Source organism: Leptonotus elevatus, chromosome 9, assembly GCF_054856555.1.
Source record: "Leptonotus elevatus isolate MCC_2025b chromosome 9, RoL_Lele_1.0, whole genome shotgun sequence".
NCBI lineage: Eukaryota > Metazoa > Chordata > Actinopteri > Syngnathiformes > Syngnathidae > Leptonotus > Leptonotus elevatus.
The window spans coordinates 16693860-16718280 of record NC_141247.1 but is presented as its reverse complement, the minus strand read 5'-3'; the positions used below and the strand labels follow the sequence as shown (position 1 = coordinate 16718280).

At 38.5% G+C, this 24421-nt stretch overlaps 1 protein-coding gene across 1 annotated transcript in view; it reads right to left on the bottom strand.

The window, feature by feature from the left end:
- The window catches only part of glra4a (glycine receptor, alpha 4a), an 82170-nt gene that overhangs the window by 55447 nt on the left and 2302 nt on the right, over positions 1 to 24421 (bottom strand). Inside the window, exons 3-4 of the mRNA XM_086084844.1 lie at positions 10125 to 10186; positions 1269 to 1406 (exon numbers count right to left, since the gene is read on the bottom strand). The gene's annotated coding sequence lies outside the window, so the exon portion shown is untranslated. The remainder of the gene's footprint in view (positions 1 to 1268; positions 1407 to 10124; positions 10187 to 24421) is intronic.

The following is a 24421-nucleotide window of genomic DNA, read 5'->3' as shown; positions in this document are numbered from 1 at the left end:
CAATGTATTTATTATTTTTCAAGGCCTACCTAGTATTGTGTTCTATTGCTATAAAAACATGGAACCTAACCAAAGAAAGATTAGAGCCTCTGCTTTCATCAGGACAAATAAGTATATTTCTGTTTCCGTTTTGCAGCAATTAGCACTAGAATATTGCTAAGTTTCATCATTATTCACAAATCTGTTTAGAACTGTGGGTAAATGAGCTGTTTTCAACATAGCCACGGTTGATCTCTTATACTCTGCTGCCACCTGCTGGCCGTGTTTGTAATAATTACCATTTCTTCACCCGTTCTCTGCAGTTGAGAGGCTGCATCGAAGCCTTCTGTATGCTCTAGCATTAAAAAAGTATATATATATTTATATAAAAAGACGCATAAATACGTCTTTGGAACACATAAAACATTTAAAATAGAATGTATTTATATGTGTTTGGGAGCAAATGAAAAGTTTTTTAACATGGTCTGGTGTGTTTTTTCTGCAATAAACAGAGGTCCACTTTTTGTACAATTCTGTCATAAATTGTGTGAAAAACACTTACACAGTCACTCTCACTAATTGCCCAATAATCTATTTTCTTACTGTCGTCTATTAATATACACTCTTATGCCTGTGCCTTCTTTTTTACTGAGTAGACTGACTGATCAACTTTGTGCTTTGAAGTCTCACATCAGCGCTTTTGCTGCTTCTAAAACAGATCCTTGTGTGTTTTTTTTTTAAGATACAAAAATGGCAGCTCTCCTCTGGGACCTGTCTTGCTGTTATAATGTTATCCATTGTGTACGTTCCCAAATAAAATAAATAAATAAATATAATAAAAATACCTGAAACTATTTTCTGCCTTTCGCTTCAGTTCTTTTAAAATCCGCATCAGTTTGACGGGACCCAAAAGCTCCTTTACCGCATACGTAATACAATGGCACAAGGCTTGGCTCTAAGCCCTGTGGGATCTCCTTAACATTCAGACTTACAGTAACCCTCCGGCTCTCTCGGCCGGCTGCCTCTCGTGGGGGATGCTGTAGAAACAAGATGCCTGAGAAACCCGGCGACCTCGCATGCTGGGATATAGCTGGGAGAAAACTGATGTTCGAGTTTTCTTCAACAGAAAGAAATCTGTTGTTGGTATAGTTTGAGTCAGGCAAATGACTGTCTTGCCAAATAATATCCAAAGAAGAACCTCCCCACAAAGCCTAATGTTTGTGTAACGCTGAGTGCATTATAGGCATATAATAAAAAAAAAAAACATATGAGTTATGTTAAATGTCTACCTTTTCTCGTTTGATGGAGTAAGCGTCGCAACATTACGACGATAATGCGCACGAGGCTGCCGATCAATGCCGAGGCGGAGCTCTGAAAAGCCGGCACTCCTTTGCTTTAGATGCCGTCCACTCTCCTCCTTTTGCGTCCTAATGAATACAAAGTGCAGTGTAAAATTGAATAAAGTCCAAACAGCACAAATGGAAATTCAATAAAAATAAATAAAGGGGGCTTTTCTAGTCGCCCGGGCGACGTTGGTCTAATCCTTTAATTGGACAAAATGTCCCCCACATTTTTCCCCCTTCATTTTGTGATGGCTATATAGAGATCGACGGCACAAGCAGAAATCCTTTGGTGGCTAAAAATGAGATGGACCGCATTGTTCTAATTGTGCCACTTAGACAAAGCTTTGATGCGTCTTATCTTTTTACTAGGCAGGCAGCACAGTAAAGATTGTTCTCTTAATAACGTAGTTACAAAATGTATCATTTGTCATTCTAAAAGGAAACATATTATGCTGTGTTATCACAATGTGTAGCAGTTCCCAGCTGTCTTAATAAAAGGTCTTTGACATTCTTCAATCAAAATGGACAAAGGAGAAAGTACAGCACACTTAATATTCACTTGTCACATTCTTGTTGTTTTGGGAAGCGGTTGTCTCAAGCAAATACAGCGTATGGCTTTTGTGTGTAGTCCTTAGCGCCATCTAGCGGTAAAAAAACATCAGTTAGAAGCACGCGTGACTACGGTGGCTCAGAGAGGCCACATTTCACAAGCCTATCATCAATTCTTATTTGCGTGAGCAAACGAGAGCATCTCGGGGAGCCGTTGTGAAGCCCGGAAAGCGACGCCGAAATCCCACGCGAGCCGGAATTAGCCGGAGCAGCTAACAAGAACGGCTAGCGGGAGTTAGTCGGAGCCAGAGCCATTGATAGAGAGAGTTTGGCCAACTTGGTTTCAATCACAGCGCTGTGATTGGTCAACTGTTGATCACATGACATACGGCCAAACTCTATGGTCAGAGCCATCGTTTGGAGAGAGAGGGGGGGGGGGGGGGGTTAACGCAAAGGCATGCAAAGTAACACATTGGTATAGTAAAAACACAAACATAAAGAGGCAGCGCCGGTTCAACCGTTCATTTTCTATTCTTGTCGCTATGGCAACCATTGGCTTTTGAGCACCCCCATCACAGCAGCCAGCTCACACGAGCACTGTACCGTATTATACGGCAATAAACCCACATTTGGTGCTTTTGAAATCACATTTTTCCCAATAGGTCAGCGAGAGCGAATAACGCACGCTCAAATGTTCAATCAAAACTATAACAATATTACAAGTTGGCTCGGCCCGCAGCAACATACAGATGAATGTTAGCACGGCAGCTTGCAAGTAGCAGTCGCGTGGAGGTGCGATGTGATCACCATGCAGAAAGCGATGGGAAACGCTGGCCAATAAAAATCCTGCATGCCGTACGGTCATAAGATGTGATGGTGGACAATAAACAAGATGATGTCATCTGTTCACCCCCTGAAGGCACGCACAGTTGTTTCACAGCAGGGAGGCACTCTTGCTCCCAGCATGGCTGACCTTTTTCTACAAAGTGATGTTTAAATGTTGGAAGCAGTGCAGCGGGCATGACTGTTGAATGATTTAAGCTACCAGCAGATGGCGCTGTGACGGGGGAAAGAAAGCATGTTGCTATTTGTTAGAGCTGCTCGATTATGAAGAAAAATATTAATCATGATTAATTACGATTAGGACGATTATTTGTGTTTTGGTGCAAAACAAGAAAATGTTTAAATGTAAAACATATTAAGGCAAATATATTTATTTTGGACCAAACAACATTTATTAAATTAGTTACAGTATTTTAAAACAAATCCATTTTTAGCAACTCAAAATTTGCATTAATAATCTTATTTTCTTTCTTTTTTTTTAAATGCCAGTTTTGTAATTGTGGAGTGTTATCATTTAAATTGTAATTGAATTTCGATTAATTGCACAGCCCTACTATTAATCATGATTAATTTATTTAAAAAATCAAACCAATCCTCAATTGCTCACTGAGAAACTATTTTGTTAGCGTGGCTTCTTTCGAGTGATGCTTTCAATGTAGCGTGGTTTTCTGAGATTCCCACTATGTTATTTTGGTGCAGGAAAGCTGCTAAAGTTGAGTAGTCACTTAGGTTTCAATATTGTTGAGTGGACTGTATACTTTTTCATATTGGTTTTCAACTATGCTGCGCGAGAGATTTGTTCCTTATGACTCCTTTCACAAATGCATCTGAATGTTCCATATACTTTACGTTCGACACTTTGAACAAAAATGTTGCTTTTTATTATTATTTTATATTTTAGCATTATTATTTTATATTTTAGCATTTAGCCTACAAGTACTTTCAAACATAGTTGTAAATATATTTAAATGTATTTGCAAGTTTGAACGAACTTGTAGGCTAGCTTATACAAACTTTTTTTTTTTTTATCCCCCACAATAATGATTCAGGGCATTGACTTGCACATGCACAAGTACAAAATTGTGATTTATTTTTATTTTTTTTGCATTTGGTCGACAATATACCAGTATGTTAGAAAATTAAGCAAACATTGCTTGTTCATAATCTTTTTTCCCCATAATACCGTCAATACCCTGTGGCATTATGGGGGGGGAAAAAGAAGCTTACAAGTACATTCGAACACAGTTGTAAATAGATTTGAATGTATTTGCAAGTTTGAACGTACTTTACATAAACGTATTTGCCAGTCACAAATATTTACGCCACATTGGCAGTTCCACACTTTCCGTCCAAAATGATACCTGATATGACTTCAAAAACTCACCACCACTGCAGTAAACATTTCAACAGCACCGAAATTCAGCCCTGCCCAGTATGCAAAGTGGCACCTGTGCCGAGCAAAATAGGATATTCTGCATCCAAATGACAGCACGTAAACAACAGCAAATGCTTCTGCTTCTGTCGGCATTTTAAATGATAGTTTAGTAAAAACACAGTACGGCTAAATGTTTTTTCCATTACTGGTGGCTCATTATTGTGGATTGCCCTTGCATAAATGAGCAAGCTTTCCACTAAACCTCACTTTCACTGTTGCAGAGGAAAGTCTGTGCCTATTAACGTGGCATAATGTAACACACACATTTTTACCCCTAATGGATTCTTTCTTGGCCTGTGCTCCGCTTTGCATCATCACACCTCGACGGACATCAGACATGATGCAACAGAAAACCCCAAAAGTTGTTTATGGGGACAAAAAAGTTTTCAACACACGGCAATGTGTTGAAAAGAGCTCTACTTAGCAACACTGTAGTAAACAGCACACTTAAGGTCCCTTTAAAAATGGCTGGATTCATTTTATTTCTTTATTTTTCCATCAACTTACATAGCCCTTCATACATTTGTTTTAATGGTGCTCAAAGACCTCAGCACTGTTATTAGAAAGTTTTACACGACATGTCAAACCAATTCTCAACAAAACATACCGAATACGCTTTAACCTTGTCACTAACCGGAGACTCGCTAAATGTTTCCAGCACCTCTGACTCACGCTGCAGCATTTAAACAAGTTAATTGCATCCCTGGGCAGTGTGCAGCGGTGAATAAATATGCACTAATTGAGTAATTCCCTTAATTCCAACTCATTTGGAATGGCGTAGGTTCCAAACAGCTCTCGGTGACATCCAGCAGAGTTGATGAGAAATTTATATTTGACCAGAGGAGTCAAAACCGCCGAGCGTACGAACGGCACAAGGCTCCAATTAAACGGGATCGTAATCTCCCCAAGCGCACTCGCCCTGCCCCGTACATACATTACAGGGATAAATTCACCATATACTTTAGAAGCAAAGCGCTCAGGCTGTAACCTTGGATGATACTTTGATAAGATGTTTCACGTCCACCCCTGTGAAGGCAGCCTCAAATTGCCATTGGGCCATTATTGCACTCACGGTGATCGAGGATTCATTGTGTCGTGGGGTCAAAGAAACTGATTTGAAATGGAAAATGAGAGGTATTTTATACACACACAAAAAAATCTTGTCTCAATGTATACAGTGTGAAATCTGGCCATGTTTAGTAGAACACAAACAGAGGTTTGCAAATCCATGTCCAGAAAGTACAAACTCAGCCACAGTTTGGATTTAGCCATTGATGCTAGCTAGCTAGTTCTCTAGCGGGTAAACGAGCACCATGGAGCTAGTTCGAGCTAGCTAGCTAACACCTGGGGCTAAAGCCAAACGGTGGCAGTTTTTTTTTTTACTTTATGGACCTGGATTTGCCACCTCTGAACACAAAGCTAATATTTTGTATAATTAGCAACATGTGGATATGCAAGTTAATTGTGCCTTCTGCCATCTAGTGGAAGAACATTTAATTGCGCCACCTGTCACTATATGTCACTGTCATGGATACATTATTTGTAGTACAAAAAAAAAAGTTTTGGCCAGTTAGGTCAGATGTCACCAATGAGTAACTCATGGTCCTGCTCTAAAAATAGCTTTCCGGTGATGGGACATTGTGATTTCCCAGGAATGTTGTAGAAGGGATCATTACAGCTCATACAAGCGATTTAAGTTTGCTACAGTAATGAGAGCGATGCAATTCTTAAGTAATGCAAACCGTCATTTAAAGTTAAATTTAAGTAACTAACCAAGTATTAAAGTTTTTAATTAAATTAATTAAATAAATTATTAATTTTGAATTAACTAATTAAGTAATTTAAGTTACATTTTGAAGCAGTTTAGTAAGGATCAAATTACCACATACCTTATGTCAAGTGTTTACATACCTTAAACTACGAATTAGGAAAAGTGATCATGGCGAGAGGAGGTTTAGCATAATTGCATTAAATGGCCTGAAGGTCCAACATGTCACCAGTCCAAAAAAAGAGGTTGCCTGTGGGGGTGGGGGGGCGTCGACAGTGATGGATGCTGGGTGCCGGTAGCCGTCGGCTTAGTGTTAAGCATACGCCGCGTCTCTCTCTAGTCCCGCTGCCCTTTAAGAAGCATCAGCAGGCGCTCCATAACTCAGATACATGGGTTGGGGGTGGGGGAGTTGGGGGGGGGGCACTGGCCACTGGTCAGCCCTGATAAAGGTCTTTGTCCTTGAGAGGCGATTAAAGAGTAAACAGCTCGCTGTGATCCTCACCTTTTGTCAAGTGACACATGAGCATTGTGCAAGAATTGTGTGTGTTTGCGTGGACAAAGTCAAGGCTAGCTGTTCTCTGTGGACACCACAGAATACACAAAGATGTGATGAAGGTGGACTGCAGGTTTTAAAAATCCAGTCACGCAATTTGACATTGCCGCTTGATCTAAGGAGATACAATACAAAAGCTCTTGGGAAAATATGTATTGGAATGGTGAGTCACTGATGCTGTAGACGAGAGGTACTTGGGTGCAGCCAGTGTGGGCTCAGTCCCCCACTCAGTCATGGTGCAAGAGTGGATGGTTGTCTGTCTCTAAAAAAAGAATTGTTGAACCAATTTAAGGTCGCAAATTGAATTGTTGACCAGCTTGATAAAATTGCTTTAATTGGTAACACACAATTGAATTATGTTAATCCATAGTGACAATTATGACTTCATTAAACTTCATATATTTACTTGAATTAAATTAATCAAAATTTAATATTAATTAAATGAATCCAAAATTAATCTAAAGTGAATATATTAAAGTTTAAAGATTAAAGTTGATATATTCACTTTCGAGTAATTTTGGATTAATCTAATTAAATTTTGTATTGACTTAATTTAATTAATTATGATCTGATTAAATTTAATATATTCACTCATTAAAATAATCCAAAATTAATCCAAAGGGAATATATTAAGTTTAATGAGCTCATAATTAATTAAATTAAGTTAATCCAAAATAAATCCTAAGTAAATATATTACGTTTAATGAGTTCATAATTAATTAAATTTAATTAATCCAACATTTAATTTAATTAATCCCAAATTAATCCAGAGTGAATATATTAATGAACTTAATTCAATCATGTGTTACCAATTGAAGCAATTTTATTAAGTTGGTCAACAGTTCAATTTGTCATCTTAAATTGGTTCAACAAGTCTCTTTTTAGAGTGTATATATGACTGACTGGCGACCAGTCCAGGGTGTAGTAGGGTATATGAGCAGTATAGAAAACGGATGGATGTTAATAGTGTAGAGTGGATCTCAGCTATTTGAGAAACACGAGAAGCAAAAATCAGCAGTTAATTGACAGTCATTATAATTGACAAACATTTCTTCAGAATACTTCTTTTGATGTTCACTCAACAATACACATGCTTCCTTTAAATGGTGCGACATGACAAGACAGATGGCTTTCATTTGGCATATTTACATGTAAATGTACATTTCCATTTGCTGTCATATTTTAAACAAATAAATATACTATATATTTAAAATAATATATGCAGTAAATAAACAAGTTATTTAAATAGACATATTGCTCGATCGTGTGATCAGATCGGTGATCGGGTTGTTGTAGTTTTTTTTAACTCGCTGATCACCGATCGGTAAAGCCTCGTTAAATGGGATCACGGATCTAAATGCTGTAACCCAAATATTAGTATTCATCATTTATCTCACTGCAGATGCAGTGCGTGGACGGACAGCCGGACAGGAAACCATGTGAGGGTCCGTCCAAGAAGAGGACACTTGGGATTCGTTTCCACTACAGTCAGCCGTCCTGTATCAGGTGGTGCGAGGGCCAGACTCAGCTGAAAGTCCAGCTGCCTCCCCTGCTGCACTAAAGTTGCTCAAGCTGACTTATTTTCAACTCCATCCATAAAGTCCACAACACAGGACCGCCCGACATCATATGAAATGTCAACACGTCACACGACACCTCATTTTATCCAATGGCAGGCCAGCAAGTAGACATAGATGCTAAGCAAAATGTCAGGGTGACCTCAGAACAAAAAAGCTCAGCAAGCATACAAAAAAACCCCAAACAAGAACATGAGATGATCATTAAAAACACCTTATAGACCTTTAACAGCAGTACGTCTGTATGGTGGGTTCACAGCGGGCAACCCTTTGGCCCAGATACACAAGGTGTGAGATGACGCGGCAGTCGGCCTTCATTGCATCTTCTTGCCCAACATCAATTTGGCGTGCGGTCTTTCTTAGTGACCTTCACTGTCACACCATGATCACTCAAACTCATTTCTCATCCCTATCTTCTCCTTTGTAGACCAAGACCCTGAAACCTTTTCCCAAACAATAAAGACTGACTGGTGAGTATTTTTTTTAAATTGGAATTCACCCAATGTTCTGGTTCCAGGAACTGACTTTTGCATTAAAAGTTTGCCTTTAACTTTCCTTTTCAAAGCCTGCGTGTATCTCCGTAGCACCTTGGGTCGAGAATCCCAATTAACGAGTCCTTTTTCTACCTTCTGCCCTCATGGGGGAGACTCAAAGGGGGAAAGTATTAGTCCTTTATAAAGAGAGAGGAACTTTTGACCCTTCTGATCTGTACATGTGAAAGAATAATGCTGCCTATATGCCCCGGGGATGGCAAAAGGGTCACAGTAAGCACCTTTTTGACCACCACCACCTCCGCCGCCGTCTTCCTCACTCTATTTGTACTCATCATAAGCGTACAGAGGTACCACGTCACTGTGTTAAACTTGAGACGTCTTTATCTTTATTTTTAAAGAGGGAGTCGACCTTAAACATTTCTTGACAATAATATGTTATACGTGACCTCGCTAGTCTAAACATGACATTCTCATTAATATTAGATTTGTGGAATATAAGTTATGAAGCAAATTCCAGCGGGTTTTTATCCATCTCAGGGGCGGCCATTTTGCCACTTGCTGTCGACTGAAGCTGAGCTGTGATTGGCTGTTACCGAAGACCTGAGCAATACAAAATGTGCACGTGAGATGCAGGCATTATTTTCGTCCACTTGTGGTCGGCAGCTCCACATTCTACACACATCTGTGACTTTGATAATGATAATCCTTGACTGTCTGTGGAGGGATTATTTAATTTGTTCTAGTTAGCAATGGCTGGCTTTTATTGAATTAGCTATGCTTCCAAGTTTTACACACTCTTTCTTCCTTGCTCATGCTTATTGCTACCACGGGTATTGATAGCACAAAATACCACGATATCGTGAAACATATGCAATACAAAACGAGATATTTATGATATATGAAGATCAGCAACAGCTGTAGCAACTGTATTGGCAGGTGAAACAAAAATGAAAAACACATGAGTAATGGGCAGTTTATATATTTATTTATTTATGTTTTCGTTGTGTGTGTGTGGGGGGGGGGGGGGTCTAAGGAAGCGTATTGCTTTCACTTGAAAAACACCCAAAACATCCTGCATGTGAAAAAAAAAAGAAAAACACATGAGTAAAAGTTTATTTATCTATTTATGTTGGGGGTTTATTTTTCTTTCTTTTTGGGGGGGGGGGGGGGGTTACAGAACTGTATTGCATTCACTTTTGGGGGGAGCTTTGTTTTTTTGTGTAATTTTATTTCCCTATTTTTCTGAATAATTTTTGTTCTGTTTCACTTAATTTTTTTTCTGTTGTAAAAAAAAAAATCCGAAAAACAAGAACAAAAATTATTCATAAAAACAGGGGAACAAATTATTTATATATTAAAAAAAAAAAGGAAAAAAATGCAGACACTTTACCGCATGGAATACGCTTCCGTAGAAACTCAACTGTTAGCTTACTAAAATGATGCCGATCGATTGACATGTTCATATATTTACATGCTCCATAAAACGATAAACCCAGATTACATTAGAATGATAGTATACAGTAAAAAAAAGCATAAAACATAACCGATACTGTGTGTGTTACTAATTACGGTACATAACTTACCTTAAGTCATATAGTTGAAGGTACGTTGGAGGTATGCGGGAAAGTGTCCGCCATTAGCAAGTCTGCAACAACAACAAAAATATATATATACAATTTTATTTTTCCTGTTTAAAAAAATAAATAAATAAATCAGTTTTTCTGAGTAATTTTTCTTACTATTTTTCAGAATATTTCCCCCCGTTTAAAAAAAATATTTTTAATGACAGAAAATTTTCAGTAAAACAAAAAAAACAATTCAGAAGAACAGAAACAATTCAGAAGAACAGAAAAAATTCAGAAGAACAGAAACGTTAAAAAAAACACACCAAAAACAAAGGTTCCCCAAAAATTAGTCGGAAAAACATGAGTTTCTTTTCTTTTCTTTTTCCCTAAGTGAATGCAATACGCTTCCGTGAGGGGGCATCCTCTATTAATATTCAAGAACCTTTGGGAACAGTTCCACTGTGGCTCTAACAGTGGAAGTGGAATAAAAAAAAACACAGCCATCAAAACCATCCCCCCTCACGCTTAGGTTGATGTAACAAGGACGGCGCATGTAGATTAGGCGCTTAACGGGAACCATTCCATTGTGTTCATCGTGTTCCTCAAGGCCATGGGAGAGGAGCCGTTAAAGGAAGGGAAGAAAATCGATATGTTTGGAGTCTCTCCTGCTCACGCAGGTGTTAATCACAGAGTCAATCGCTCATTAATCAAGCAAGCAGCCTCCCTAAAGTTGGAGGCAGATATTACATCTTACTCCTTGTCCACCCGACTCTTCACTGTGCTGTCAGTGCCTGGCAAGGCGATAACTATCCCTAAATGAGAGAGGAGATAGGGGTTGCCACTGGGAAGCTGACAGGCTAAGGTGCATTACTTAAAGCACTCACACCGTTTGCCTTTGTTTCCATTTATTTCATTATTTGCACATTCAGGAGGAAAAACAATTCAGTCAGCTTAATAAATCAAACGTGAAACGCGGTTGATGGATTGGGCCGAAGGGTCTCGAGAGGAAAGCTTGCTTAAGGTCAGTTTTGCCTTGTGAATTATGATGAATGTGTTTGCTTTAATCACACAAGGTGTGATGTCGATACTTAACGAGCACACGGTGCGCGGGGCTCATCGTCAACCGGGGACACGAATGCAACCGTTAAAGCACGGCAATAGTTGCTGTTTTGTCACAACACTTGCTGACTCTCACTCGCACTCCTCGAACTTGCCCTCTTCTCATTCACACTCCTCACTCCTGCCTATTCACTCTTCTCTCACTACTCCTGTTACTGATTATGCTGTCAAAATTATTTTTAAAAACCCGAATAACACCCCTAGGTTACCCGTTTTCCAACCCGAATACTTTACAGGTACCTTTACTAACTGGAACATTCCTTCGTGTTCTGCGCATGAAAGGAATCTTCGTCTACAGCACAGGAAATACTTGTATGCATGGCGGCCATCTTACGTTGCCACCCGCTAAGCGAGTCAGTGCGTATTCTCATAACCCACTGGAAATGCATAAGCAGAGGTAAACAAATATGACGACGGAGCAAAGAACCTTACTTTTGGAGCGAGGAGGAAACCAACTGCCTTATTAGTGTAGTGAGACATGAATATAATTTTTAACGGTTTTATTGATGTTAGAAAATAAGATGCGGAAATTATGTCAAGTTGTGTCATGACATTTAAAGTGGAAGTCAACCTTTTACGTTTCTTGACAATAATATTTTATATGTGACCTCACTAGTCTAAACATGACATTCAGATTTATATTATTATATTATACTGCCTGCATGTAAACGTAGTCACTGTAGTTGGGTTTCTATCCACCCCTTTTAATTCAAAATTTCAAGAAATGCGAAAATAAAACTGAATGGAAATGCTAGAAATTCGACAAAGGGCCCAAAATTCACTAAAAACTTTTTTACGCTGAGAGGGGGTGGATTTTGAAGCGTATCGGAAAAAGGAAAATACAAATTTTGGCGGATACACGTCGCACGTTTTGACGGGATATTACGTAACACGTATGTTTGTAGTCCCAAAGCAATGTCGAACGAGGTATGTTTGGGGGGAACGACGAAACAGAAATCTTTTGGGAATTAATTAAAGAAGCGAATATTAATGCAATTTTAGATGGAAAACAGCAAAGAATTACAAAAATCAAGAACTACAAAAGCAAACTCATGTGACGTCATCGCACTGCGCAGTCGCTTCCTGGTCTTCTTCTTCTTCTTTTTAATTACTGGTAGATCACATCTCTATTGTGTATAGCGCCACCTACAGCGGCGGAGTCCCCTCTCAATATTCCCAAAAGAAAAACAGATGGAAATAGCATAAATCGCATGTCCGTTATGCGCATTTTCAGTAAATTATCTTAAAAAATTTGAAACAATTGGATGCAAACGCCACTACTGTCGCTCCAGTATTCGCTTGCCTCACATTACTCTCCCTTTTTTCTCAGCATTCTTCCCTCACCCTTCTCTAACTTGTACTTTTTTTGGGGGGCATTATTTTCTTCCCACTCCAGACTCAGACTTTATATTCTCCTCTCACTGTATTGTTCTTCTCAAACTACTCTCACTTGCACTCTCCGTCTTCTCTCTCCCCCATTCACTCACCCTTATCTTTAAACAAATCGGAGAATTATAGTACATTATTCTTAAAGGCAACCGTAAAGACAAACATAACTTTGATGAGGTGCTAGCTTACGTAGTATACTTACTGTAAACGACGGACATCACAGTGCATACTGTATTAACAAATAACAGTGATATGTTATACGTATTTTTTTCATCGCGTACTAATCATGTGAGCAGATGAGCCCCTCTTGCGCCTTTCTCAAGGGGCTCACCAGCAAAAGCGAGCTGACAAATATGTCGAGTGGGAGATGGAAGGCTGATTATGAGCAGAGAGAGAAAGGCCTCCGTGTGGTGAAATCTCTTAATGTTCTTTGACCGAGAGCCAAGTCACGCTTGTGTGTGTGTGTGTGAGTGCGCTAACAAGCCTAGCGGAGTGTCATCTCGGCCTTATCGGGCTGCCACTCATACTTGAAGCATGTTTGTGTGTGTGTGTTCACGTATGCCCCAACTCCCCTCGCCATTTGGCTTTTCCGCCTTTAAGGTGTTTAGGATGAGTTTCCATGGCACTGGCTGTCAGGACTCAGGACTGTTGATGTTTGCCTTCTGGTCCAATTTAGCAAAAGATTTAACTGTTCGTTTGACAGATCGCATTCATTTGGAGGCTGATGTTTTGGGTAGGACCAGAAACATGGGAAAAGGCTTGACAGTTGTTGTCTGTGTGGATTCTCAGCAATCCAGGTCATGGTAATACTAAGTTGACTTAACTGGACTCATCTTGGTTGATTTTTTAAATGTTATTTATTTCTACATTTGATGTGTGGAGTCCTCCAGTTTAAGTCACAAACAACAGTCAACCCCCCCCCCCCAAAAAAAAAAATGTTCTATGCAGCCCCACTAGTCTAAATATGGTATTCTGGTTAACATTGCGTTCAGCCATTTTTATCCATCTCAGGGGGCGGCCATTTTGCTACTTGCTGATGACAAAAAATGACATCACAGTTGCTCAGGGCTCAGGCAACGAGCAATCATAGCTCAGCTTCAGGAAACAGGTGATTGGTCGTTGCCTGAGCCCTGAGCAACAATAGTCGGGTTTCCATTCACCCATTTTTGTTCTAATTTTCAAGAAATGTGAAAATAAAATTGAACGCTAAAATTTTCGAAAAAGGGCACAAAATTCTTAAACTTAAAAAGTTTTTACACTTGGCTTGGTGGATTTTGAAGCGTATCGAAAAAAGGAAAATGCAAATTCTGGCTATGGAAACAGGTTTAGCGAATAAATGCTGACAAGACCGAATACATGTCGCACGTTTTTACCTGATATTACGTCACACGTACGTTTGTAGTCACAAAGCAATGGTGGACAATATAGTAGGGTATGTTTGGGGGATGACGAAACAGAAATATTTTTTGAATTAATTAAAAAAGTGAATATTAATGCAATTTTAGATGGAAAACAGCAAAGAAACACTACGGTTTATTAAGAATTACAAAAGCAAACTCATGCGACATCGCTTCCTGTTGTTCTTTTAAATTACTGATGGATCCCATCTCTATGGTGTATACCGCCACCTACAGCGGCGGAGTCCCCTCTCAATATTCGCAAAAGAAGAACAGATGGAAACGGGCATTAGTTGCATGTCCGTTTTGCGCATTTTTAGTAAATTCGCTTAAAAAGTTCAAAACAATTGGATGGAAACCTGACTTGTGATGCCATCTTCCGTTGAAAGCAAGTGGCAAAATGGCCGCCCCCTGAGATGGACAAAAATAACTGGATTTTGCTTCATAACTCATATTTCACAAATTCTATTTCAATCAGAATGTCATGTTTAGACTAGTGAGGTCACATATAACATATTATTGTCAAGAAATGTTTAAGGTTGACTTCCACTTAAAGTGGTGTTAGAACAGTGCTGGTGCCACATATTTCCATTCCTGATGATTTTTTGCTGAATACACTTTTCACTCTAATACCTTCTGAGCCTCAAATCCCGTGAAAGATTGGCACGTTGGATTCTGGAGGGGCCCCAGAATGCTCCAGAAAAAAATGGCATGATGTAAAAGGAGAAAGGCAAAAGAGTGAACAGATGCTAATGCGGAAATAATAGCTGTCACACAAAATGGAAAATATCTGGACTTCATTTTGCTCCTATTTGCCAAGATTCTTAGGTCATCTAATAACCTTAAAGCACTTTTCCAATGGGAATCAAAGTGACAGTGAATGGAGTGTGTCAAAAAACACATGACCTGTGCAGCATAACAATTGAGGGTGAACACTCTGCCCGCTTGAAGCACTTCAAGTTATGGCTGCAAGCCATATTCTCATCACTTAGATTGAACGTCTTTGTTTAGTAAGCAAAACATGCTTCTTTCGATGTCCAAACTTGCTAGTGAAGACATCCAATAGTTAAACTTAGATTTATCCTTTTATATGATCCCAGCAAAGGCGGGATATTGCTGCTTTGTTATGCTCTTTCATACAGCGACGCAATTTTCCGAAATACACGTTAAGAAGCAATAACTATCAACCTCACTTCCCCTGTCCCAACATTGTGGAATTTCTTGACACACAGGTGTCATTTTGTCTTTCAAGGCTCTGCTACTACTTTCAAAGATAGAAATTGGTGGGTCAACTTCATCCAACGTATTCTTGTGTTAGTATATGGCTCGTGTCAGCTGGAATCGTAACTTTGAGGTTTTCTTTTTGGATATATGCAAACAGTAGGAGTGGCATAACTCAGGTGGTAGAGTGGCTCCCAAGTCTCCCAAGCTGAAGGTTGTGAGTTCGTTCCTCAACCCTTGTGTAACTTCTTTTTTCTTTTTTTTTTAATAAACTAGTAGTATTTAGTTAAAATCTGTCCATGCTAAATTGACTTCGAATTACTATATATATATATATATATATATATATATATATATATATATATATATATATATATATATATATATATGTTTAGAGTAAAATTTACTCTATAGAATTTACTGTGTAGGTAAGTTTTTGTTAATTAATTCTCTGCTGTGGATGTTTACGTTCTTAAACTGGTGCTTCCGACATATTACATATTTGTCAAATGTATTTTTTAACAGTTATGTTTGGAAGAGACTCTTGCGCAGGTTTTCACATGAAATTCAGGTTTGTAAAGTGTTGAAATGGCTAACAGATACTTCTAGAAGGCGGCGTTCAATCGCTTTGCATTGGAGATCAACGCCGTTTCTGGGTAGAAGATAAATATTAGGTCGTAAATATCGGAATGTCACGTAGAATATGAGGGATGGAAATGGCAAGACGTTGCATGTCGGACAACTTTAGGCATCACACACTTGAACATAGTATGCTTAGGTTCAATATAAACAGAGTATTTTTCACGGTAGGTAGTTGAATGTGTGTGTCACAATCGTAAGAAAATATGTTTTATAGAAAATATAATAGAAGCAATAAAGTCACTGTTGACAAATGTATTATAGCAGAACCCCAAAACCTTTTTTTTTTAAAGCCCTAAACTAGGTGCCTCATCACCTTGATGTTTTTCCAAAATACAGTAATGTGTAATTGCCTGATGGGCTTTTAGTGTGGTTATTATGTTAAAATAATAATAATAATAATAATAATAAATTGCTTCCTTCTATTTTTTTTTCAAGGTTTGGGCACTCCTACTCTACTGCTGACTTTGACAGGACTGGGCACCCCCCCCTTGACAAATTCTGATTTGTAAAATCTTGTTGACACTCAACCGTTTGTTTTGGAGCCAGTTTATCAACGTCCTCCTGCCCTCCACCATCGTTCCACATAATTGTCAGATTATGACTGTTTTTAAAAGTTTTTAAAAGTTCAAATGCTTTCTTTGACAGTGTCAAAAACATGCACATGGCCCTATGAATAAGTGGAAAGATGGCAGAAGGAAGAGGCGGGCACACAGGAGGGCTAACCTCAGCGAGAAGCTCCAACCTTAATGTTAATCTCCTTCATGAATTTTTCAAGTCTTCATTAAGGTTTTGGCCGTTAAAAGCGTTTTTTTTTTTCAACTCTGCCCCGTCAAACCGACGACTGATGCCTCATTCAAAGTGTTGCTTTATGTGTCTGTGCGCCTCATTTGCATAGACTGATGTGTCTTTTGATAAACTCCGCCTCGGGCGCAACTTGGAGCCATTTGTTGCCTGAAGCCTTGCAAGTAGAATATAAAGTAGAGCCATCACCACGTTGTTGTTGTATAGTGTAAGTGGGTTTTTCTATATGAGAAACCCACGAGTGTGTAAAGGACTTTTCGTTTTGTCCTTCACTTCGCCTGCTGTTGTGATGGAAATGAGATCGGCGGAGCTCCAGTGAAGTGGAAAGGTAAATATTTGCATGACGCTGGCAAACCTGCGCTACATTGCTTCCTCCCATTAGTCTGTGTCATCATGCACAACATCCCTCCCCGTCTGCTGTAATTGGCCTACAGCTCAATGCGCCACAAAGCTACACTACTATTAGTCTTCGGCGCTCAATCTGCTCATGTGTGATTCCTCTGCGTGACTTTGTATATGACCTGCAGTTCTGGATTTGTCCATCAGAAATCCTGTAGGTTGATCACATGTAATAAATGAGCTCAGCAAGCTTCTATTGATTTGATTTCATCCAACAGTGCGGTGCAATTTCACTGCTTCCATTTCTCACCCACTTCCATTTCTCCTTGTTTTGTTTTCGGGACGGATGGTTAAAGTCGCCCACGTCTCAATAAAATGTCTCAACCTTTATTCGGTGCGATGACTGACAACGGAGTGACAGTGAGAAGAATTAAACCAACTTTTGCAAGGATCTTTTAGCAGATTGATCAGCTTTAGGGCTGCACTTCTTATATACTCAAGAGGCACAAGCATCTTTCGCACAGCCTAACCAAAGTTTAACCAAATCATTATTTAGCATTATTTAACACATTTCTTGCATTAATCAAGCAGGGTTTGTTTTTGTTTTTACCTAAAATGTGTTAAACAAAATGTATTCATTACAGTGGTGTGCAAATGTGGGCATCCTTGTTCATAGAAAGAAAGAAAAAAAATCAATGGGCAGCAAAATGCCTTTTGCCCAGCCCACCATATTGTTCCCTAAATGACATGCTATATGCCAAAATAAATATAAAATAAATATATAAAATAAATAAATAAATATGTGTACATAAACAATGTAATATAATGAGAAAATCCAAAAGTTCAATGGACATTGTGCTGCTCCTTCTGGTATGTGGGAGAGTATAAGACAAACAGTGAGACACAAAGAAGAACTTAAAACTTAAGTTAGCTGCAGTAACGTTAGTAATTTTTTTACAAAGGATAAAAAAATATATATGCATGTGAGTACTATTATATTGTCTGTCTATGTGTTTCTTCACTGTCATGTTTAAATAACTTAAAGTGTTTCAACATTGATGCTGTTTGACAGCCCGTCTATGGCATTTTGCATTGTTGGTTAGCATTAAGCTAAACAGACATTATTAAGATAAAAGCAAAGTGTTTTTGTTACTCATCATGCTAGTGTGAGTCAAGGTTACAGCTGCACGTCTTCAAACGCATGCCGCTAAATTAGGCCTCACCGTGACCCGTGCGTCTTCTCATCTCTCGCACTTTGGCGTCCTTGTCAAACGATGCCTGCGGGCGCACGCAGTGGTTGTGTTGATCTGTCGACATGTTACAAGTCCCCGTCGGAGATATCGTCGGTTACATTTTGAAATTGGATCACCCTGGAAGCGCAATCAAGCCCAAGGAGAGGACACGAGATAAGGGACACATTGGTGGTGTCATTATTTGCTCAGTATGATAGGCCAATTAATGGCGGAACCTGAGGTGAGAGATTTGTAATTCAGCCGCACCTTCAATAAAGTACAATGCAAAGCAGCTGAGCTGAGCTTGGATTACATTATCAGCTGCAGCAATTACATCAGGTTAATAGTATACGTTTAAAAAAAAAAAAGTAAAATACTGTAGAATGTTACTGTATATTTCTTATTGAAAACTATTTTATTTTTTAGATACAAATCTCGGAATTCACTTACAGGGTATTTAAAAAGTCAGAGCCTTTTAATTTCAAAGAAAGTATGATTGGCAAGAAGACAACCTCATCACAAAGGCGTCTCTGTCCCTTTCTGCAAATAACAGCAGCTGATTACAAATTAAAAAAGGGCGTTTGGAGTGCCTGCATCTATTTATCAACACATGCAGATGCTTTCCTCTTTTTTCGCAAGAGCACGTTCTCTCCCTATTTACGTCGATATGAATTATGAATTGTTTTGAAATGCAGAACGAGGGCTTTGTCATCTCAATTGTGATTGAAGGGAGTCTGTCATTTATTTGCGCTTGTGGTGGCAGCACACGGGAATTCAAAAGGCTTTGACGATAAACTGTATGATAAACTGAAAAATAGTATCTGCCAGGAATGGCTGCGAAATATGCTCCAATTATTCAAAGTGTGATACGTGCTCCGATGTGTTAAAAGGAACCCCGACTGTCATGACATGTTTGCTCTATATTATTAATTTGAAATTCATTTTTCAAAAATCTTTTCCAGTTAATACATTTTGTAGAATTATTATTTGGACGTACGCCACCATTGTTTTTTGTTTTTTTTAAGACAGGTAATTTAAAAGAAAGCTCTTTATATTGCAGTATAACATTTCCCCTTAAAATTGCCTGAAATTAATGGCAATTTTCTATACTTGAAATTTCTCATTTCTAGTTCCTGTCCCACAAGAGGGTGGCCGATATTGATATCAGTTGCCATTGCGAGTACCGATACCTTGAAATAAAGCCAGGTATCGGACGGATACTGACACCTGGTATTGGTACTCGCCCATTCCTCTTATTAATATATTCATTTAATATAACAATTAGATACTATAAAGAGCTGTACCCAACTGCAAACTACAACCACAATAATAAGATTACCGGTAAGTAAAAATATATTTGTCCACCCTAGTTATTAGTGGTGTTTTATAAGTATTGCTTGAATTCAAATGCTCCAGTGAAGCAAATAAATAAATAAATAAATAGATTCTCGGTCGGCAGGACAAAAAGTCAAACACAAATAAAAAACTCTGTCATGGAGCGGACACTAACACGTTAAATGCGACCTGTTTTAAGAGAAATAAAAATAAACGTAAAATTTGATGATGCAAAATGTACAGACATGGAAATATATATATATTTTTAAAACTTAATCTTTTGTACAGGTGCTATAAAATGTGTTCACACACGAGGCTAAACAAGGTCAAATTTGACCTGTGTCTACATAATTGCTCTAGATTTACAGTACCAATGTGTATTAAATCAAGGTGGTCAACATCAAGATGGTGATAATGGTTTGGAATCCTAAAACAGAAACTATACATGCCATAAATGTGTGTATTTTTATGGCACAGTGGCAAGAATGTTCAAAATGGATTTTGAAACAGTCCTGAGGTTGTAGTAAAACAGTAATGAACAAAATGATTAGCACATGTACTAAACATAGGTGACAAAAGTCACACAGCGGTTAGATTGCAGATTAATCCTCCATTTATTAACGTCATATATGCTCTTCATACATTTTGAAAAGATCTGTTGTTCATAATTTGAAATGGACTATTATGAAGATATTGTTGGCCCAACTAAGCCAAAATTGAACATACTGTGTGCATGGCAAATAAGAATCCATTTTTGTGGGAGCACATGTGCCGTTACAGCCGCACAGCGCTGCCAAATGCCGTTGGACATGGATTGAACAAATGTGCCAAAACTGTGAATTCTGCCATCCTGAACTAATCTAGAACTGCTGTACTCAACCAAACACAAACTTGTGGTGCATCTAATGACGTGATTACCTATATGCACAAATAAACCCCAAACATATTTTTCATTTCAATAAACCTTCCACTTGATTCAAGTAACCATCTGAATGTCATCTAAAAATGCCCTGAAACCGTAACAAATCTATAAACCAAGCCGAAAGGCTCAGCCGGGATTTGAGCTGGAACCTCGGCAACAACAGCAAAAAAACACACACAAAAAAAACAACATGTTTTCCCCCCTCCCACTGCCATCTACAGTTAATACACCACAAACATCATCTATAAAATGTGTCACATTTTGTAGAGAGGGCGCTTTGGAAAGAGTAGTTGGGCAACTGTAACACCCATCATTCCTCATTTCCACACTGCTGAGCAAAGCACACTGGAGGAGGCCGGTCGGAGCAGCTAGGTAGGAGGTCTCCTTGTTTCCCCCCACCCCTCCTCTATCTCCACAAGCATTTGTCTTTATGTCACATGAAAAATAATTCAATATGAGCCTGAGTTATAGTGGTGGACATTTGCTAGCCCGTGCTACATTTTTTATAGCTAGAAAGAGGGTTTTGCCCTACGTTAGTGTCTTCTCGAACCTCTCTAAACTATCCACATAAAAGACCACTTGGACAATAAAGCAACCTGCAGACCAGCTGCTCCCCAAGTATCCAACAGGCTTGTCCACTTTTCCAGCAGTGGACCTTAAGGACAGGATTGACAAATCAGGGAACCCGTTTAAGTTAAACAATGTCTCTAAATGATGAATTGATTATCAAAATGGTGGTCGATGAATTAGATGGTCGATTAGTAAACGTGTCTTGTTCCCTCTACCGAGCAACGATCGACTAGAAACTTTCAAGGGGCCTTTTGTTGTTAGTTTACATTTGATGTAAGATGTAGCTGGGTATCATCATATTTGTATTTATTTGCAATTTGTGTAGTTAACTCATTCACTTCTAGCCATTTTCACTGAAGCAACCCCCTTTGCTCCCGGCTGTTTGAATGAATTTTGACTGATTTTGCAAGGCCCACGCAATATTGTGTTCTATTGGTATAAAAACATGGAACCCACCCCAAAAAAAATTTGAATCTCTTTTGTCATCAGGATAAAAACTATATTTCTATCTGTTCCTGTTTTGCAGCAATTAGCATTAGAATATAGCTACGTTTCATCATTATTTACAAATCTGTTTAAAGCAGTGGGGAAAAGAGCTTTTTGCAACATGGCCCTGGTTGATCTCTTACGCCCAATTCACACTGACTGGAATAGAAAGCATTCGAATCTGCGTGTCAATTCACAACAGCTGCAGTGCGGTGCATATGTCGTGCGGAAGCGATGCGGCGCTGCGGAAGGTTTTCGCAAGCGTTCTATTTTTTTCCGGACGCCGCAAGCGGAACGCTTGCAGATTTTCATGAAGCTGAAGAAATTACACGAGCCGGACAGGAAGTCGAGCGTCGGCAACAAGGTAGATCCGGCATATTTCAAAATAAAACCGTTTGCGAACTCATTTTGGGGGGAGAGAACCTAGCTAACTATATAGTAGTAATGGTTGACAGCAAGTGACAAAATGGCCGCCTCCTGAGATGGATAAAAACGGCTGGATTTTGCTCCATAGCTCATATTAAACAGAATGTTATTTTTAGACTAGTAAGGTCACATATAACATATTGTGCAAAAAAATAAACAAGGTTGACTTCCCCTGTAACTGGCTACTAGTCCTGTTTGATCCTAATTTGGACAAATTATACCAAATGGATAGATGGATGTTCCAAATCAAGCTTGCCGAAGCCATGATATGCCACATCTATGACAGGTCTCTTGCATGTAAATCCCCTGCCAGATATTTGTTTACTATATTACCAGAGGGTAAGGCGATTATCCAAGCTCATTTCCATTGTGGCGTTAATTGCCAAGTACTTAATTAAAATGCACGGCGATTAGAGTGCATGCTATCCCTCAGGGTGTATGTTTGCTGACGTTATGAATGTTTGATTGCGACGCCAGTGTAATAAGTGCCGGCATGTCTCCTAGGAATACGCAGTACACATCGCTTATAGTTCCTTTCAACTTCTGCCGCTTTGGGAATTGGCTGTTTTTATGCGCTGTCACTGATAACCAATGAGGTGACCAATCTATTTAATTAAAGCATGGGGGATTGGCTGGCGTTTTGCAAAGCAAACATGGTTATTAACGTTTTATCGCCCAGGGCAAGGGGGTTAAATAGGCAGGATTGGTGGACTGATTTGAAATGTTACACTGCTAAATTGAAAACAAGGGGTTGACTTGATGTGAGCACGTTTTATCTATCTATCTATCTATCTATCTATCTATCTATCTATCTATCTATCTATCTATCTATCTATCTATCTATCTATCTATCTATCTATCTATCTATCTATCTATCTATCTATCTATCTATCTATCTATCTATCTATCTATAGCTAAATATCTATCTATCTAAATATCTAGCTAGCTAGCTAGCTAAATTATCTTTCTATCTCTATCTCTAAATCTATCCATCCATCCCATCCATCCAGCTAGCTAGCTAAAGCTAAATATCTATCTATCTAGCTAGCTAAATTATCTTTCTATCTCTCTATCTCTCTATCTATCCATCCATCCATCTATATTTGTGTTTGTTATAAGTAACATTTTGACTCGGTGGTTGATTACTTTAGAGCAGTAGCAGGAAACAGGTCACGTTCAAAGTCTCAAGTCATGCTGGCGTTTGCATGTTTAGACATCAGCTTTAATTATCGTGTCTTGATAAATGAGGCCTTGTGGTGTTTTTTGCGTATGACTAGATTATTTTAATTAGGATACACACATTCTTTGTGTTTCGCCAGATAGTTTCCAAACTTTTTTTCCAAATGGCTGCAGAATAGGCTCGAGCAGATGGCATGGCCCTTATGAAAGCACTTTCCCCACTCTTCAGTCTACTGGCAGTGTCACATTTTTCCACTATAGCCAGAATCAGCAAACTGGTGTCGGTAGCTGAACAACAGACAAGCTCAAGGGTGCGCAAATAGTACGACAGCATGTACTGGAAATAAAAACAAAAATTGGAGACTTGAAATGCGCATTCACCAGATGCTATGTACTTTTTATGCTAATCTTCTCTTTTATGTGGTTAGATCAGCTACCATGAAAATGTTTTATAATAAGTAATATGCTGCAATAAGTCAGAAATGTGTTATTAATTTTGTAAAGTTAAAAATAATGAAGTTATCGAATTCATTCTGGACAAAATATTAACTTTTTACTGCTGAAAATGGCTCAATGAGTCAAGTATCCCATTAAATGAGGTGTGGCATCTATTGCGGAATAGGCTTTTATTATTATTTATTTTTTTAAGAATATTCACTTATGTTTTGTCTGTTACCAGTACTCCACTGTAAACGATATCTTCACAGACACCCACAGCCTTCACACAGGTTTCAATCTGAGGTATGGCATCTACTTATTCAAATAGAATGACATCTATTATTTATTCAAATATATGCCACACCCAGCAAATCATTAATGTGCATCACATTATTTATTATTATATATAATAATATATTATATAAATACTTCAGCTTTTTAGATGCCTGAAGTCTTAGGAGCAGCATCTATTAAATGTAAGACATTCATTTCTTCAAACAAAAAACACCTCCAATTATTTGAGGCATGGCATCAATAAAAGCTGGCACCTTTTTGTGATATTTATTAGGCATTAGGCATTATTTTTACAATAATGCTTTGCGCTCTAGCTTTACAGATGCTAAAAGCCGTTTAACGCCTCGGCTTCTATTTGAGATGCGGTGTTTATTTATTCAAACTGATGATGCACCCAGCATTTATGTATTTATTTGTTATTATTATTATTATATATGATATGTTTTACATATCAAATAATGTTGACATCTATCTGAGATGCAGCGTTTATTTATTCGAATGAGCAATGTACCTGACAATTATTAT